Below are 17,948 nucleotides of genomic sequence, written 5' to 3'. Positions count from 1 at the left end.
GAGGCATGGAGCATTGTGATTACAGGGGTCATGGAGCATTGTGATGACAGGGGTCATGGAGCATTGTGATGACATGTGTCATGGAGGATTCTGATGACAAGCTTGTGGAGTATTGTGATGACAATGGCATGGAGCATAGTGATGAAAAGACATGGAGCATTGTGATGTAAAAGGCATGGAGCCTTTTCATGACAGGGTTCAAGGAGCATTCTGAAGACAAGTGTCAGGGAGCAGTGTGATGACAAGGGCATCGAGCATGGTGATGAGAAGGCCATGGAGCATTCTGATGATATGGTCATGGAGCTTTGTGATGAGAAGGGCAAGGAGCATTGTGATTACTGGGGTCTTGGAACATTTTGATGAAAAGCACATCGATCATTGTGATGAAAAAGACATGGAGTCTTGTCATGACAGGGTTCAAGAAGCATACTGACGACAAGTGGCAGGGAGCATTGAGATGACAAGTGTATTGAGCATTGTGATGACAAAGGTCATGGAGCATTGTGATGAGAAGACCATGGATAATTGTGATGAGGAACATCATGGGGAATTGTGATGACAAGTGTTATGGAACATTGTGATCACAACGGTTTGGAGCATTGTGATGACAGAGGTCATGGAGCATTTTGATTTCATTGTGATGACAATAGCATTAAGCATTATGATGATGGGCAAGGTGCATTGGAATGACAGAGTTCATTGAGCATTGAGATGAAAAGGGGCACGGAGCATTGTGAATACAGCGGTCTTGGAGCACTGTGATGACAAGGGCATGGAGCATTCTGATGAGAAGGCCATGGAGCATTCTGATGACATAAGTCATTGAGCTTCGTGATGACAAGGGCATGGAGCACTGTGATTACAGGGGTCTTGGAGAATTGTGATGAAAAGGGTCATGGAGCCTTGTGATGACGAGGCCATGGAACATTGTGATGGCAGGGGTCATGGAGCATTGTTTTGACATGGGTAATGGAGCCTTTTGATGACAAGGGCATGGAGCATTTGTGTGAAAAACTTCATGGATTATTGTGATGAGTGTGGGCATGGAGCATTGTGATGTCAAGGGCAAGGAACACAGTGATACATGGATCATGGAGGATTGTAATGACAAGGGCATGGAGCACTGTGATGAGAAGAGCATTGAGCATCGTGATGACAAGCGTCATGGAACTTTGTGATGACAAGGGCATGGAGCAATGTGATGAGAGGGTTCATGGAGCATGGTGATGACAATGGCATGGAACATTGTGATGCCACGGGTCATGGAGCACTGGGATGACAAGCGTCACGGAGCATTCGGATTACAGGTGTCATGGAGCATTGGGATGACAAGCGCATGGATCATTGTGATGACATGTGTCTTGGAGCATTTTGATGACAAGAGTCCCAGATCATGTGTTGTCTGGGGTCAGGGAGCGCTGTGATGACAGTGGTCATGGAGCATTGTGATGACAGGTGTAATGGAGCATTGTGATGGCAAGGGCATGGAGCATTGTGATGAGAAGTCCATGGAGCATTTTGATGACATGCATCATGGAGCTTTGTGATGACAAGGGCATGGAGCATTGTGATTACAGTGGTCATGGAACATTGTGATGACAGGGGTGAGGGAGTATTGTGATGACTAGTGATGGAACATTGTGATATCAGTGGTGAGAGAGCATTTTGATGAGAAGTGCATGAAGCACTGTGATGACAAGTTTTATGGAGCATAGCGATGAAAAGGATTTAGAGCATTGTGATGAAAAGTTCATGGCGCATTGTGATGTCATTGGTCATGGAGCATTGTGCTGAGAAGCGCATGGAGCATTGTGATGAAAAGGGACATGGAGCACTGTGATGTCCAGGTCATAGAGCATTGTGATGGCAAGACCGTGGAGCATTGTAATCGCATGACCATGGAGCATTTTTTGTTTTTTTTTTTTTTGTGGTACGCGGACCTCTCACTGTTGTGGCCTCTCCCGTTGCGGGGCACAGGCTCCGGACGCACAGGCTCAGCGGCCATGGTTCACGGGCCCAGCCGCTCCGCGGCATGTGGGATCTTCCCGGACCGGGGCACGAACCCGTGACCCCTGCATCGGCAGGCAGACTCTCAACCACTGCGCCACCAGGGAAGCCCAACCATGGAGCATTTTGATGACGAGTGTCATCGAGCACTGTAATGACACGGGGCATGGAGAATTGTGATGACAAGGGTCATGGAGCATTCTGATGACAAGCTTGTGGAGTGTTTTGATGACAATGGCATGGAGCATTGTGATGAAAAAGGCATGGAGCATTGTGATGAAAAAGGCATGGAACCTTTTCATGACAGGTATCAAGTAGCATACTGATGTCAAGTGTCAGGGAGCATTGTGATGACAAGTGTGTTGAGCATTGTGATGACAATGGTCATGGAGCATTGTGATGACAAGGGCATGGAGTATTGTGATGACAGGCATCATGGAGCGTTGTGATGACAAGTGTTATGGAACAATGTGATCACAAGGATTTGGAGCACTGTGATGACAGATGTCATGGATCATTTTGATATCAAGGAGCATGGAGCATTTTGATGACAGGGGTCATGGAGCATTGTGATGAGAAGATCATGGAGTACTGGGCTGAAAATGTACATGGAGTATTCTGATGAAAGGGGTCATTGTGCATTGGATGACTAGGTCCTGGAGCACTCTGATGAGAAGACCATGGAGCCTTGTGATGAGAAGTCTCATGGAGCATTCTGATGAAAAGGGGCATGGAGCATTGTGATTACAGGTGTCTTGGAGCATTGTGATTACAAGGGCATGGAACATTGTGATGAAAAAGGCATGGAGCCTTGTCATGACAGGGTTCAAGGAGCATACTGATGGCAAGAGTCAGGGAGCATTGTGATGACAAGTGTATTGAGCATTGTGATGACAAATGTTATGGAGCCTTGTGATGAGAAGACCATGGATAATTGTGATGACGAGCGTCATGGGGCGTTGTGATGACAAGTGTTATGGAACATTGTGATCACAAGGGTTTGGAGCATTGTGATGACAGAGGTCATGGAGCATTTTGATTTCATTGTGATGACAATAGCATGAAGCATTATGATGATGGGCATGGTGCATTGTGATGACAGGGTTCATGGAGCATTGAGATGAAAAGGGACATGGAGCATTGTGATTACAGGTGTCTTGGAGCATTGTGATGACAAGGGCATGGATCATTGTGAATGAGAAGGCCATGGAACATTCTGATGACATGCGTCATGGAGCTTTGTGATGACAAGGGCATGGAGCATTTGTCTGAAAATTTTCATGGGTTATTGTGATGAGAGTGGTCATGGAGCATTGTGATGACAAGGACACGGAACACTGTGATACATGGGTCATGGAGGATTGTAATGACAAGGTCATGGAGCATTGTGATGAGAAGGGCATCGAGCATTGTGATGACAAGCGTCATGGAGCATTGTGATGACAAGGTCAAGGAACACTGTGTTACATGGGTCATGGAAGATTGCAATGACAAGGGCATGGAGCATTGTGATGAGAAGTGCATCGAGCATTGGTATCACAAGCGTCATGGAGCTTTGTGATGACAAGTGCATGGAGCAATTTGATGAGAGGGTTCATGGAGCATAGTGATGACAATGGCATGGAGCATTGTGATGCCAATGTTTATGGAGCTTTCTGGTGACAAATGTCACAGAGCCTTGTGATGACGAGGCTATGGACCATTGTGATGACAAAGGTCATGAATCATTGTGATGACTGGAGTCACGGAGCATTGTGATGACAGGGGTCATGGTGCATTGTGATGACAAGTGCGTGGAGCATTGTGATGACAGGGGCATGGAGCATTGGTCTGTCAAGTTTCATGGATTATTGTGATGACATTGCGCATGGCACACTGTGATGACAAGGGCATGGACCATTGTGATGCCAAGGTCATGTAGAATTGTGAAGACAGGGGTCAGGGAGCATTGTGATGACATATGTCATGTTCCATTGTGGTGACAATGGCAAGGAGCATTGTGATGCCAAGTGTCATGGAGGATTGTGATGACAAAGGTAATGTTGCATTGTGATGACAAGGGCTTGGAGCATTGTGATGACATGGGCCATTGAGAATTTTGATGACAAGGTCGTGAAGCATTGTGATGACAAGCGCATGGAGCTTGCTATGACAGGGGTCATGGAGCATTGCGATGACAAGTGCATGGATAATTGTGATGAAAAGTGCTCGGAACATTGTGATGAGATGTGTCATGGAGCATTGTGATGACAAGGACGTGGAGAATACTGATAACCAGGGCATGGAGCATTGTGATGGCATGCCTGAGGGAGTATTGTGATGACTAGTGATGGAACATTGTGATATCAGTGGTGAGAGACCATTTTCATGAGAAGTGCATGGAGCATTGTTATGACAAGTTTTATGGAGCATTGTGATGACAAGGATGTGGAGCATTGTGATGACAAGCGCATGGTGCCTTGTGATGACATCGGTCATGGAGCATTGTGATGAGAAGTGTCATGGATCATTGTGATGGCAAGTCCGTGGATCACTTTGATGAGAAGACCAATGATAATTGTGATGACGAGCGTCATGGAGCACTGTAATGACAAGGGGCAAGGAGCATTGTGATGACAGGTGTCATGGAGCATTGTGATAACAGGGGTCATGGAGCACTGTGATGACAAGGGTCATGGAGCATTCTGATGACAAGCTTGTGGAGTATTGTGATGACAATGGCATGGAACATTGTGATGAAAAGGGCATGGAGCATTGTGATGAAAAAAGCATGGAGTCTTTTCATGAAAGGTTTCAAGGAGCATTCTGACGACAAGTGTCAGGAAGCATTGTGATGACAAGTGTATTGAGAATTGTCATGACAATGATCATGGAGCATTGTGATGACAAGGCATGGAGTATTGTGATATCAGACATCATGGAGCATTGTGATGACAAGTGTTATGGAACATTGTGTTCACAGGTGTTTGGAGCATTGTGATGACAGAGGTCATGGATCATTTTGATTTCAAGGAGCATGAGAAATGTGATGACAGTGGCATGAATCAATGTGAACCCAAGGTTCATGGAGGATTGTGATGACAGTGGTAATGGGGGATTGTGATGACAAGTGCATGGAGCATTGTGATGACAAGGTCATGTAGCATTTTGCTGACAAAGGCATGGAGCATTGTGATGACAATGGTCATGGAGCACTGGGATTAGAAGCATCATGGAGCATTGTGATAACAGGGGTCATGGAGCATTGGGAAGGCAAGCGTATAGATCATTGAGATGAAAAGGGTCATGGAGATTTTTGATGACAAGAGTCCCGGATCACTGTATTGTCAGGGGTCATGGCGCGTTGTGGTGACAGTGGTCATGGAGCATTATGATGACAGGTGTCATGAAGCATTGTGATGAGAAGACCATGGAGCATTGTGATGACAAGTCTCATGGAGCTATCTGATGAAAAGGGGTATGGAGCATTGTGATTACAGGTTTCGTGGAGCACTGTGATGACAAGGGCAAGGAGCATGGTGATGACAAGGTCATGTAGCATTTTGCTGACAATGCCTTGGAGCATTCTGATGACATGCGTCATGGAGCTTTGTGATGACAAGCGCATGGAGCATTGTGATTACAGTGGCTTTGGAGCATTGTAATGAAAAGTGCATGTATCATTGTGAGGAAATGGCATGCAACCCTGTCATGACAGGTTTCAAGGAGCATACTGAAGAGCAGTGTCAGGGAGCATTGTGATGACAAGTGTATTGAACATTGTGTTGACAAAGGTCATGGAGCATTGTAATGAGAAGACCATGGATAATTGTGATGAGGTGCGTCATGGGGCATTGTGATGACAAGTGTTATGGAACACTGTGATCAGAAGGATTTGGAGCATTGTGATGACAAAGGTCATGGAACATTTTGATTTCATTGTTATGACAATAGCATGAAGCATTATGATGATGGGCAAGGTGCATTGTGATGACAGTGTTCATGGAGAATTGAGATGAAAAGGGGCATGGAGCATTGTGATTACAGGGGTCTTGGAGCATTGTGATGACAAGGTACATGTAGCCTTGTGATGACAATGTTGTGGAATATTGTGATGGCAGGGGTCATGGAGCATTGTTATGACAGGGCTAATGGAGCATTGTGATGACAAGGGCATGGAGCATTGGTTTGAAATATTTCATGGATTATTGTGATGACCGTGGGCATGGAGCATTGTGATGACAAGGGCAGGGAACACGGTGATACATGGGTCATTGAGGATTGTAATGACAAGGAATAGAGCATTGTGTTGAGAAAGGCATCGAGCATTGTGATGACAAGCGTCATGGAGCTTTGTGATGACAAGGGCAAGGAGGAATGTGATGAGAGTGTTCATGGAGCACTGTGATGACAATGGCATGGAGCATTGTGATGCCAAGGGTCATGGAGCTTGGTGATGACAAAGGTCATGGAGCATTTTAATGACAAGTGTGTGGTGCATTTTGATGAGTAGGGCAGGGAGCATTGTGATGGAAGGGTCATGGAACAATTTGATGAAAAGTGTCAGGGAACATTTTGATGACAGGGGTTATTGAACATTGTGATGTCAGTGGTCATGGAGCATTGTGATGATAAGGGCATGTAGCATTTTGATGACAGGGGTCATGGAACATTGTGATGACAGGTGTGAGGGAGTATTGTGATGACTAGTGATGGAACATTGTGATATCAGTGGTGAGAGAGCATTTAGATGAGAAGTGCATGGAGCATTGTGATGACAAGTTTTATGGAGCTTGGTGATGACAAGGTTGTGGAGCATTGTCATGACAAGTGCATGGCACATTGTGATGACATGTGTCTTGGAGCATTGTGCTGAGAAGCGCATGTAGGATTGTGATGACAAGGGTCATGGAGCATTGTGCTGACAAAGGCATGGAGAATTGTGATGACAAGTTTTACAGAGCATTGTCATGACGAGGGAATGGACCATTGTGATGACAAAGGTCATAAAGCATTGTGATGACTGGAGTCACGGAGCATTATGATGTGAGGAGTCATGGAGCATTGTGATTACAAGGGCATGGAGCATTGTGATGACAGGGGCATGGAGAATTGGTCTGACAAATTTCATGGATTATTGGTATGAGGGTGGGCAAGGCACATTGTGATGACAAGGGCATGGAACCTTTTTATGACAAGGTCATGTATTATTGTGAAGACAGGTGTCAGGGAGCATTGTGATGACACATGTCATGGTGCATTGTGATGACAATGGCGTGGAGCATTGTGATGCCAAGAGTCATGGAGGATTGTGATGACAAATGTAATGGAGCATTGTATGACATTTGCTTGGAGAATTGTGATGAAAAGGGTCATGGAGCATTGTGAGGACCAGGGCAGGGAGCATTGTGATGGAAAGACCGTGCAGCATTGTGATGAGAAGACCAATGATAATTGTGATGACGAGCGTCATGGAGCACTGTAATGACAAGAGGCATGGAGCATTGTGATTACAGGGGTCATGGAGCATTGTGATGACAGGGGTCATGGAGCATTGTGATGACATGTGTCATGGAGCATTCTGATGACAAGCTTGTGGAGTATTGTGATGACAATGGCTTGGAGCATAGTGATGAAAGGACATGGAGCATTGTGATGAAAAAGGCATGGAGCCTTTTCATGACAGGGTTCAAGGAGCATTCTGAAGACAAGTGTCAGGGAGCAGTGTGATGACAAGGGCATCGAGCATGGTGATGAGAAGGTCATGGAGCATTCTGATGAAAAGGGGCATGGAGCATTGTGATTACAGGGGTCTTGGAGCATTGTGATTACAAGGGCATGGAGCATTGTGATGAAAATGGCATGGAGCCTTGTCATGACAGGGTTCAAGGAGCATACTGATATCAAGAGTCAGGGAGCATTGTGATGACAAGTGTATTGAGCATTGTGATGACAAATGTTATGGAGCATTGTGATGAGAAGACCATGGATAATTGTGATGATGAGCGTCATGGGGCGTTATGATGACAAGTGTTATGGAACATTGTGATCACAACGGTTTGGAGCATTGTGATGACAGAGGTCATGGAGCATTTTGATTTCGTTGTGATGACAATAGCATGAAGCATTATGATGATGGGCATGGTGCATTGTGATTACAGGGTTCATGGTGCATTGAGATGAAAAGGGACATGGAGCATTGTGATTACAGGTGTCTTGGAGCATTGTGATGACAAGGGCATGTAGCATTTTGAATGAGAAGGCCATGGAGCATTCTGATGACATGCGTCATGGAGCTTTGTGATGACAAGGGCATGGAGCATTTGTCTGAATATTTTCATGGATTATTGTGATGAGAGTGGGCATGGAGCATTGTGATGACAAGGACACGGAACACTGTGATACATGGGTAATGGAGGATTGTAATGACAAGGTCATGGAGCATTGTGATGAGAAGGGCATCGAGCATTGTGATGACAAGCGTCATGGAGCATTGTGATGACAAGGTCAAGGAACACTGTGTTACATGGGTCATGGAGGATTGTAATGACAAGGGCATGGAGCATTGTGATGAGAAGTGCATCGAGCATTGGTATCACAAGCGTCATGGAGCTTTGTGATGACAAGTGCATGGAGCAATTTGATGAGAGGGTTCATGGAGCGTTGTGATGACAATGGCATGGAGCCTTGTGATGCCAATGTTTATGGAGCTTTGTGGTGACAAATGTCACAGAGCCTTGTGATTACGAGGCTATGGACCATTGTGATGACAAAGGTCATGAATCATTGTGATGACTGGAGTCACGGAGCATTGTGATGACAGGGATCATGGTGCATTGTGATGACAAGTGCTTGGAGCACTGTGATGACAGGGACATGGAGCACTGGTCTGACAAGTTTCATGGATTATTGTGATGACAGTGCGCATGGCGCACTGTGATGACAAGGGCATGGATCTTTGTGATGCCAAGGTCATGTAGAATTGTGAAGACAGGGGTCAGGGAGCATTGTGGTGACATATTTCATGGTCCATTGTGATGACAATGGCAAGGAGCATTGTGATGCCAAGTGTCATGGAGGATTGTGATGACAAAGGTAATGTTGCATTGTGATGACAAGGGCTTGGAGCATTGTGATGACATGGGCCATTGAGAATTTTGATGACAAGGTCGTGAAGCATTGTGATGACAAGCGCATGGAGCTTGCTATGACAGGGGTCATGGAGCATTGCGATGACAAGGTACATGGAGCCTTGTGATGACAATGCTGTGGAATATTGTGATGGCAGGGGTCATGGAGCATTGTTATGACAGGGCTAATGGAGCATTGTGATGACAAATGCATGGAGCATTGGTTTGAAATCTTTCATGGATTATTGTGATGACAGTGGGCTTGGAGCATTGAGATGACAAGGGCAGGGAACACGGTGATACATGGGTCATTGAGGATTGTAATGACAAGGCATGGAGCATTGTGTTGAGAAAGGCATCGAGCATTGTGATGACAAGCGTCATGGAGCTTTGTGATGACAAGGGCAAGGAGGAATGTGATGAGAGTGTTCATGGAGCACTGTGATGACAATGGCATGGAGCATTGTGATGCCAAGGGTCATGGAGCTTGGTGATGACAAAGGTCATGGAGCATTTTGATGACAAGAGTGTGGTGCATTGTGATGAGTAGGGCAGGGAGCATTGTGATGAAAGGGTCATGGAACAATTTGATGAAAAGGGTCAGGGAACATTTTTTTTTAATTTTTTACTTTTTGCTTTATCACAAATTTAATCAGTTATATGTATACATATGTTCCCATATCCCCTCCCTTTTGCGTCTCCCTCCCACCCTCCCTATCCCACCCATCCGGGCGGTCACAAAGCACCGAGCTGATCTCCCTGTGCTATGCGGCTGCTTCCCACTAGCTATCTTCCTTACGTTTGGTAGTGTATATATGTCCATGCCGCTCTTTCACTTTGTCACAGCTTATACTTCCCCCTCCCCATATCCTCAAGTCCATTCTCTAGTAGGTCTGTGTCTTTATTCCTGTCTTACCCTTATGTTTTTCATGACCTTTTTTTTCTTAAATTCCATATATATGTGTCAGCATACAGTATTTGTCTTTCTCTTTCTGACTTACTTCACTCTGTATGACAGACTCTAGGTCCATCCACCTCATTACAAATAGTTCAATTTCATTTCTTTTTATGGCTGAGTAATATTCCATTGTATATATGTGCCACATCTTCTTTACCCATTCATCCGATGATGGACACTTAGGTTGTTTCCATCTCCGGGCTATTGTAAATAGGGCTGCTATGAACATTTTGGTACATGTCTCTTTTTGAATTATGGTTTTCTCAGGGTATATGCCCAGTAGTGGGATTGCTGGGTCATATGGTAGTTCTATTTGTAGTTTTTTTAAGGAACCTCCATACCGTTCTCCATAGTGGCTGTACCAATTCACATTCCCACCAGCAGTGCAAGAGTGTTCCCTTTTTTCCACACCCTCTCCAGCATTTATTGTTTCTAGATTTTTTGATGATGGCCATTCTGACTGGTGTGAGATGATATCTCATTGTAGTTTTGATTTGCATTTCTCTAATGAGTAAAGATGTTGAGCATCCTTTCATGTGTTTTTTGGCAGTCTGTATATCTTCTGTGGAGAAATGTCTATTTAGGTCTTCTGCCCACTTTTGGATTGGGTTGTTTGTTTTTTTGTTATTGAGCTGCATGAGCTGCTTATAAATTTTGGAGATTAATCCTTTGTCAGTTGCTTCATTTGCAAATATTTTCTCCCATTCTGAGGGTTGTCTTTTGGTCTTGTTTATGGTTTCCTTTGCTGTGCCAAAGCTTTGAAGTTTCATTAGGTCTCATGTGTTTATTTTTGTCTTTATTTCCATTTCTCTAGGAGGTGGGTCAAAAAGGATCTTGCTGTGATTTATGTCATAGAGTGTTCTGCCTATGTTTTCCTCTAAGAGTTTGATAGTGTCTGGCCTTACATTTAGGTCTTTAATCCATTTTGAGCTTATTTTTGTGTATGGTGTTAGGGAGTGATCTAATCTCATACTTTTACATGTCCCTGTCAGGTTTTCCCAACACCACTTATTGAAGAGACTGTCCTTTCTCCACTGTACATTCCTGCCTCCTTTATCAAAGATAAGGTGACCATATGTCCGTGGGTTTATCTCTGGGCTTTCTATCCTGTTCCATTGATCTATCTTTCTGTTTTTGTGCCAGTACCATACTCTCTTGATTACTGCAGCTTTGTAGTATAGTCTGAAGTCAGGGAGCCTGATTCCTCCAGCTCCATTTTTCGTTCTCAAGATTGCTTTGGCTATTCGGGGTCTTTTGTGTTTCCATACAAATTGTGAAATTTTTTGTTCTAGTTCTGTGAAAAATGCCAGTGGTAGTTTGATAGGGATTGCATTGAATCTGTAGATTGCTTTGGGTAGTAGAGTCATTTTCACAATGTTGATTCTTCCAATCCAAGAACATGGTACATCTCTCCATCTATTTGTATCATCTTTAATTTCTTTCATCAGTGTCTTATAATTTTCTGCATGCAGGTCTTTTGTCTCCTTAGGTAGGTTTATTCCTAGATATTTTATTCTTTTTGTTGCAATGGTAAATGGGAGTGTTTCCTTGATTTCACTTTCAGATTTTTCATCATTTTTTTTTTTTTTTTTTTTTTTTTTTTTTTTTTTTTTTGCGGTCCATGGGCCTCTCACTGTTGTGGCTTTTCCCGTTGCGGAGCACAGGCTCCAGACGCGCAGGCTCAGCGGCCATGGCTCACGGGCCCAGCCGCTCCACGGCATGTGGGATCTTCCCGGACCGGGGCACGAACCCGCGTCCCCTGCATCAGCAGGCAGACTCTCAACCATTGCGCCACCAGGGAAGCCCAGATTTTTCATCATTAGTATATAGGAATTCCACAGATTTCTGTGCATTAATTTTGTATCCTGCCACTTTACCAAATTCATTGATTAGCTCTAGTAGTTTTCTGGTAGCATCTTTAGGATTCTCTATGTATAGTATCATGTCATCTGCAAACAGTGACAGCTTTACTTCTTCTTTTCCGATTTGGATTCCTTTTTTTTCCTTTTCTTCTCTGATTGCTGTGGCTAAAACTTCCAAAACTATGTTGAATAAGAGTGGTGAGAGTGGGCAACCTTGTCTTGTTCCTGATCTTAGTGGAAATGGTTTCAGTTTTTCACCATTGAGGACGATGCTGGATGTGGGTTTGTTATATATGGCCTTTATTATGTTGAGGAAAGTTCCCTCTATGCCTACTTTCTGCAGGGTATTTATCATAAATGGGTGTTGAATTTTGTCGAAAGCTTTCTCTGCATCTATTGAGATGATCATATGGTTTTTCTCCTTCAATTTGTTAATATGGTGTATCACATTGATTGATTTGCGTATATTGAAGAATCCTTGCATTCCTGGGATAAACCCCACTTGATCATGGTGTATGATCCTTTTAATGTGCTGTTGGATTCTGTTTGCTAGTATTTTGTTGAGGATTTTTGCATCTATGTTCATCAGTGATATTGGCCTGTAGTTTTCTTTCCTTGTGACATCCTTGTCTGGTTTTGGTATAAAGGTGATGGTGGCCTCGTAGAATGAGTTTGGGAGTATTCCTCCCTCTGCTATATTTTGGAAGAGTTTGAGAAGGATAGGTGTTAGCTCTTCTCTAAATGCTTGATAGAAGTCGCCTGTGAAGCCATCTGGTCCTGTGCTTTTGTTTGTTGGAAGATTTTTTATCACAGTTTCAATTTCAGTGCTTGTGATTGGTCTGTTCATATGTTCTATTTCTTCCTGATTCAGTCTTGGCAGGTTGTGCATTTCTAAGAATTTGTCCATTTCTTCCAGGTTGTCCATTTTATTGGCATAGAGTTGCTTATAGTAATCTCTCATGATCTTTTGTATTTCTCCAGTGTCAGTTGTTACTTCTCCTTTTTCATTTCTAATTCTATTGATTTGAGTCTTCTCCCTTTTTTTCTTGATGAGTCCGGCTAATGGTTTATCAATTTTGTTTATCTTCTCAAAGAACCAGCTTTTAGTATTATTGATCTTTGCTATTGTTTCCTTCATTTCTTTTTCATTTATTTCTGATCTGATTTTTATGATTTCTTTCCTTCTGCTAACTTTGGGATGTTTTTGTTCTTCTTTCTCTAATTGCTTTAGGTGCAAGGTTAGGTTGTTTAGTCGAGATATTTCCTGTTTCTTAAGGTGGGATTGTATTGCTATAAACTTCCCTCTTAGAACTGCTTTTGCTGCATCCCATAGGTTTTGGGTCGTCGTGTCTCCATTGTCATTTGTTTCTAGGTATTTTTTAATTTCCTCTTTGATTTCTTCAGTGATCACTTCGTTATTAAGTAATGTATTGTTTAGCCTCCATGTGTTTGTATTTTTTATAGCTCTTTTCCTGTAATTGATATCTAGTCTCATAGCATTGTGTTCGGAAAAGATACTTGATACAATTTCAATTTTCTTAAATTTACCAAGGCTTGATTTGTGACCCAAGATATGATCTATCCTGGAGAATGTTCCATGAGCACTTGAGAAAAATGTGTATTCTGTTGTTTTTGGATGGAATGTCCTATAAATATCAATTAAGTCCATCTTGTTTAATGTATCATTTAAAGCTTGTGTTTCCTTATTTATTTTCATTTTGGATGATCTGTCCATTGGTGAAAGTGGGGTGTTAAAGTCCCCTACTATGATTGTGTTACTGTCGATTTCTCCTTTGATGGCTGTTAGTGTTTGCCTTATGTATTGAGGTGCTCCTATGTTGGGTGCATAAATATTTACAATTGTTATATCTTCTTCTTGGATTGATCCCTTGATCATTATGTAGTGTCCTTCTTTGTCTCTTCTAGTAGTCTTTATTTTAAAGTCTATTTTGTCTGATATGAGAATTGCTACTCCAGCTTTCTTTTGGTTTCCATTTGCATGGAATATCTTTTTCCATCCCCTTACTTTCAGTCTGTATGTGTCTCTAGGTCTGAAGTGGGTCTCTTGTAGACAGCATATATATGGGTCTTGTTTTTGTATCCATTCAGCCAATCTGTGTCTTTTGGTGGGAGCGTTTAGTCCATATACATTTAAGGTAGTTATCGATATGTATGTTCCTATTCCCATTTTCTTAATTGTTTTGGGTTCGTTATTAGTAGGTCTTTTCCTTCTGTTGTGTTTCTTGCCTAGAGAAGTTCATTTAGCATTTGTTGTAAAGCTGGTTTGGTGGTGCTGAACTCTCTCAGCTTTTGCTTGTCTGTAAACTTTTTAATTTCTCCATCAAATCTGAATGAGATACTTGCTGGGTAGAGTAATCTTGGTTGCAGGTTTTTCTCCTTCATCACTTTAATTATGTCCTGCCACTCCCTTCTGGCTTGTAGAGTTTCTGCTGAGAGATCAGCTGTTATCCTGATGGGGATTCCCTTGTGTGTTATTTGTTGTTTTTGCCTTGCTCCTTTTAATATGATTTCTTTGTGTTTAATTTTTGACAGTTTGATTAATATGTGTCTTGGCGTATTTCTCCTTGGATTTATTCTGTATGGGACTCTCTGTGCCTCCTGGACTTGATTAACTATTTCCTTTCCCATATTAGGGAAGTTTTCAACTATAATCTCTTCAAATATTTTCTCAGTCCCTTTCTTTTTCTCTTCTTCTTCTGGAACCCCTATAATTCGAATGTTGGTGCATTTAATGTTGTCCCAGAGGTCTCTGAGACTGTCCTCTATTCTGTCCATTCTTTTTTCTTTATTTTGCTCTGCATTAGTTATTTCCACTATTTTATCTTCCACCTCACTTATCCGTTCTTCTGCCTCAGTTATTCTGCTATTGATCCCATCTAGAGTATATTTCATTTCATTTATTGTGTTTTTAATCGATGCTTGATTCATCTTTAGTTCTTCTAGGTCCTTGTTAACTGTTTCTTGCATTTTGTCTATTCTATTTCCAAGATTTTGGATCTGGGAAATAGAATCTTGGACCATCTTTACCATCATTATTCTGAATTCTTTTTCAGGTAGACTGCCTATTACCTCTTCATTTGTTAGGTCTGGTGGGTTTTTATCTTGCTCCTTCTCCTGCTGTGTGTTTTTCTGTCTTCTCATTTTGCTTATGTTACTGTGTTTGGGGTCTCCTTTTTGCAGGCTGCAGGTTCGTAGTTCCCGTTGTTTTTGGTGTCTGTCCCCAGTGGCTAAGGTTGGTTTAGTGGGTTGTGTAGGCTTCCTGTTGGAGGGGACTAGTGCCTGTGTTCTGGTGGATGAGGCTGGATCTTGTCTTTCTGGTGGGCAGGTCCACGTCTGGTGGTGTGTTTTGGGGTGTCTGCGGACTTTTTATGATTTTAGGCCACCTCTCTGCTAATGGGTGGCGTTGTGTTCCTGTCTTGCTAGTTGTTTGGCATAGGGTGTCCAGCACTGTAGCTTGCTGGTCGTTGAGTGAAGCTGGGGGCTGGTGTTGAGATGGAGATCTCTGGAAGATTTTCGCCATTTGATATTATGTGGAGCTGAGAGGTGTCTTGTGGACCAGTGTCCTGAAGTTGGTTCTCCCACCTCAGAGGCACAGCACTGACTCCTGGCTCCTCAATTTGGGATGATTTGTTGTCTATTCATGTATTCCACAGATGCAGGGTACATCAAGTTGATTGTGGAGCTTTAATCCGCTGCTTCTGAGGCTGCAGGGAGAGGTTTCCCTTTCTCTTCTTTGTTCTCACAGCTCCCGGGTCTCAGCTTTGGATTTGGCCCCGCCTCTGAGTGTAGGTCGCCGGAGGGCGTCTGTTCTTCGCTCAGACAAGACAGGGTTAAAGGAGCAGCCTCTTTGGGGACTCTGGCTCACTCAGGCCGGGCGGGAGGGAAGGGCACGGAGTGCGGGGCGAGCCTGCAGCGGCAGAGGTCGGCGTGACATTGCACCAGCCCGAGGCGTGCCGTGCGTTCTCCCAGGGAAGCCGCCCCTGGATCCCGGGGCCCCGGCCGTAGCGGGCTGCACAGGCTCCCGGAAGGGCGGTGTGGACAGTGACCTGCGCTCGCACAGAGGCTTCTTGGCGGCGGCAGCAGCAGCCCCAGCCTCCCACGCCCGTCACTGGGATCCGCGCTTTCAGTCGCGACTCGCGCCCGTCTGTGGAGCCCCTTTAAGCAGCGCTCTTAATCCCCTCTCCTCGCGCACCAGGAAACCAAGAGGGTAGAAAAACTCTCTTGCCTCTTTGGCAGCTCCAGAGTTTTCCCGGACTCGGTCAGGGAACATTTTGATGACAGGGGTTATGGAACATTGTGATGTCAGTGGTCATGGAGCATTGTCTTGATAAGGGCATGTAGCATTTTGATGACAGGGGTCATGGAACATTGTGATGACAGGGGTGAGGGAGTATTGTGATGACTAGTGATGGAACATTGTGATATCAGTGGTGAGAGAGCATTTAGATGAGTAGTGCATGGAGCATTGTGATGACAAGTTTTATGGAGCTTGGTGATGACAAGGTTGTGGAGCATTGTCATGACAAGTGCATGGCACATTGTGATGACATGTGTCTTGGAGCATTGTGCTGAGAAGCGCATGTAGGATTGTGATGACAAGGGTCATGGAGCATTGTGCTGACAAAGGCATGGAGCATTGTGATGACAAGTTTTACAGAGCATTGTGATGACGAGGGAATGGACCATTGTGATGACAAAGGTCATAAAGCATTGTGATGACTGGAGTCACGGAGCATTATGATGTGAGGGGTCATGGAGCATTGTGATTACAAGGGCATGGAGCATTGTGATGACCGGGGCATGGAGAATTGGTCTGACAAGTTTCATGGATTATTGGTATGAGGGTGGGCATGGCACTCTATGATGACAAGGGCATGGAACCTTTTTATGACAAGGTCATGTAGTATTGTGAAGACAGGTGTCAGGGAGCATTGTGATGACACATGTCATGGTGCATTGTGATGACAATGGCGTGGATCATTGTGATGCCAAGTGTCATGGAGGATTTTGATGACAAATGTAATGGAGCATTGTATGAATTTGCTTGGAGAATTGTGATGAAAAGGGTCATGGAGCATTGTGAGGACCAGGGAAGGGAGCATTGTGATGGAAAGACCGTGCAGCATTGTGATGAGAAGACCATGGATAATTGTGATGACGAGCATCATGGAGCACTGTAATGACAAGAGGCATGGAGCATTGTGATTACAGGGGTCATGGAGCATTGTGATGACAGGGGTCATGGAGCATTGTGATGACATGGGTCATGGAGCATTCTGATGACAAGCTTGTGGAGTATTGTGATGACAATGGCATGGAGCATAGTGATGAAAGGTCATGGAGCATTGTGATGAAAAAGGCATGGAGCCTTTTCATGACAGGGTTAAAGGAGCATTCTGAAGACAAGTGTCAGGGAGCAGTGTGATGACAAGGGTATCGAGCATGGTGATGAGAATGCCATGGAGCATTCTGAAGATATGGGTCATGGAGCTTTGTGATGAGAAGGGCAAGGAGCATTGTGATTACTGGGGTCTTGGAACATTGTGTTGAAAAGCGCATGGATCATTGTGATGAAAAAGGCATGGAACCTTGTCATGACAGGGTTCAAGATGCATACTGACGACAAGTGGCAGGGAGCATTGAGATGACAAGTGTATTGATCATTGTGATGACAAAGGTCATGGAGCATTGTGATGAGAAGACCATGGATAATTGTGATGAGGAGCATCATGGGGAGTTGTGATGACAAGTGTTATGGAACATTGTGATCACAAGGGTTTGGAGCATTGTGATGACAGAGGTCATGGAGCATTTTGATTTCATTGTGATGACAATAGCATTAAGCATTATGATGATGGGCAAGGTGCATTGGAATGACAGAGTTCATTGAGCATTGAGATGAAAAGGGGCATGGAGCATTGTGAATACAGCGGTCTTGGAGCACTGTGATGACAAGGGCATGGAGCATTCTGATGAGAAGGCTATGGAGCA

The sequence above is a fragment of the Hyperoodon ampullatus genome, assembly GCF_949752795.1.
Source record: "Hyperoodon ampullatus genome assembly, chromosome: X".
In the NCBI taxonomy this organism is placed as follows: Eukaryota; Metazoa; Chordata; class Mammalia; order Artiodactyla; family Ziphiidae; genus Hyperoodon; species Hyperoodon ampullatus.
This window is presented reverse-complemented; position numbering follows the sequence as displayed.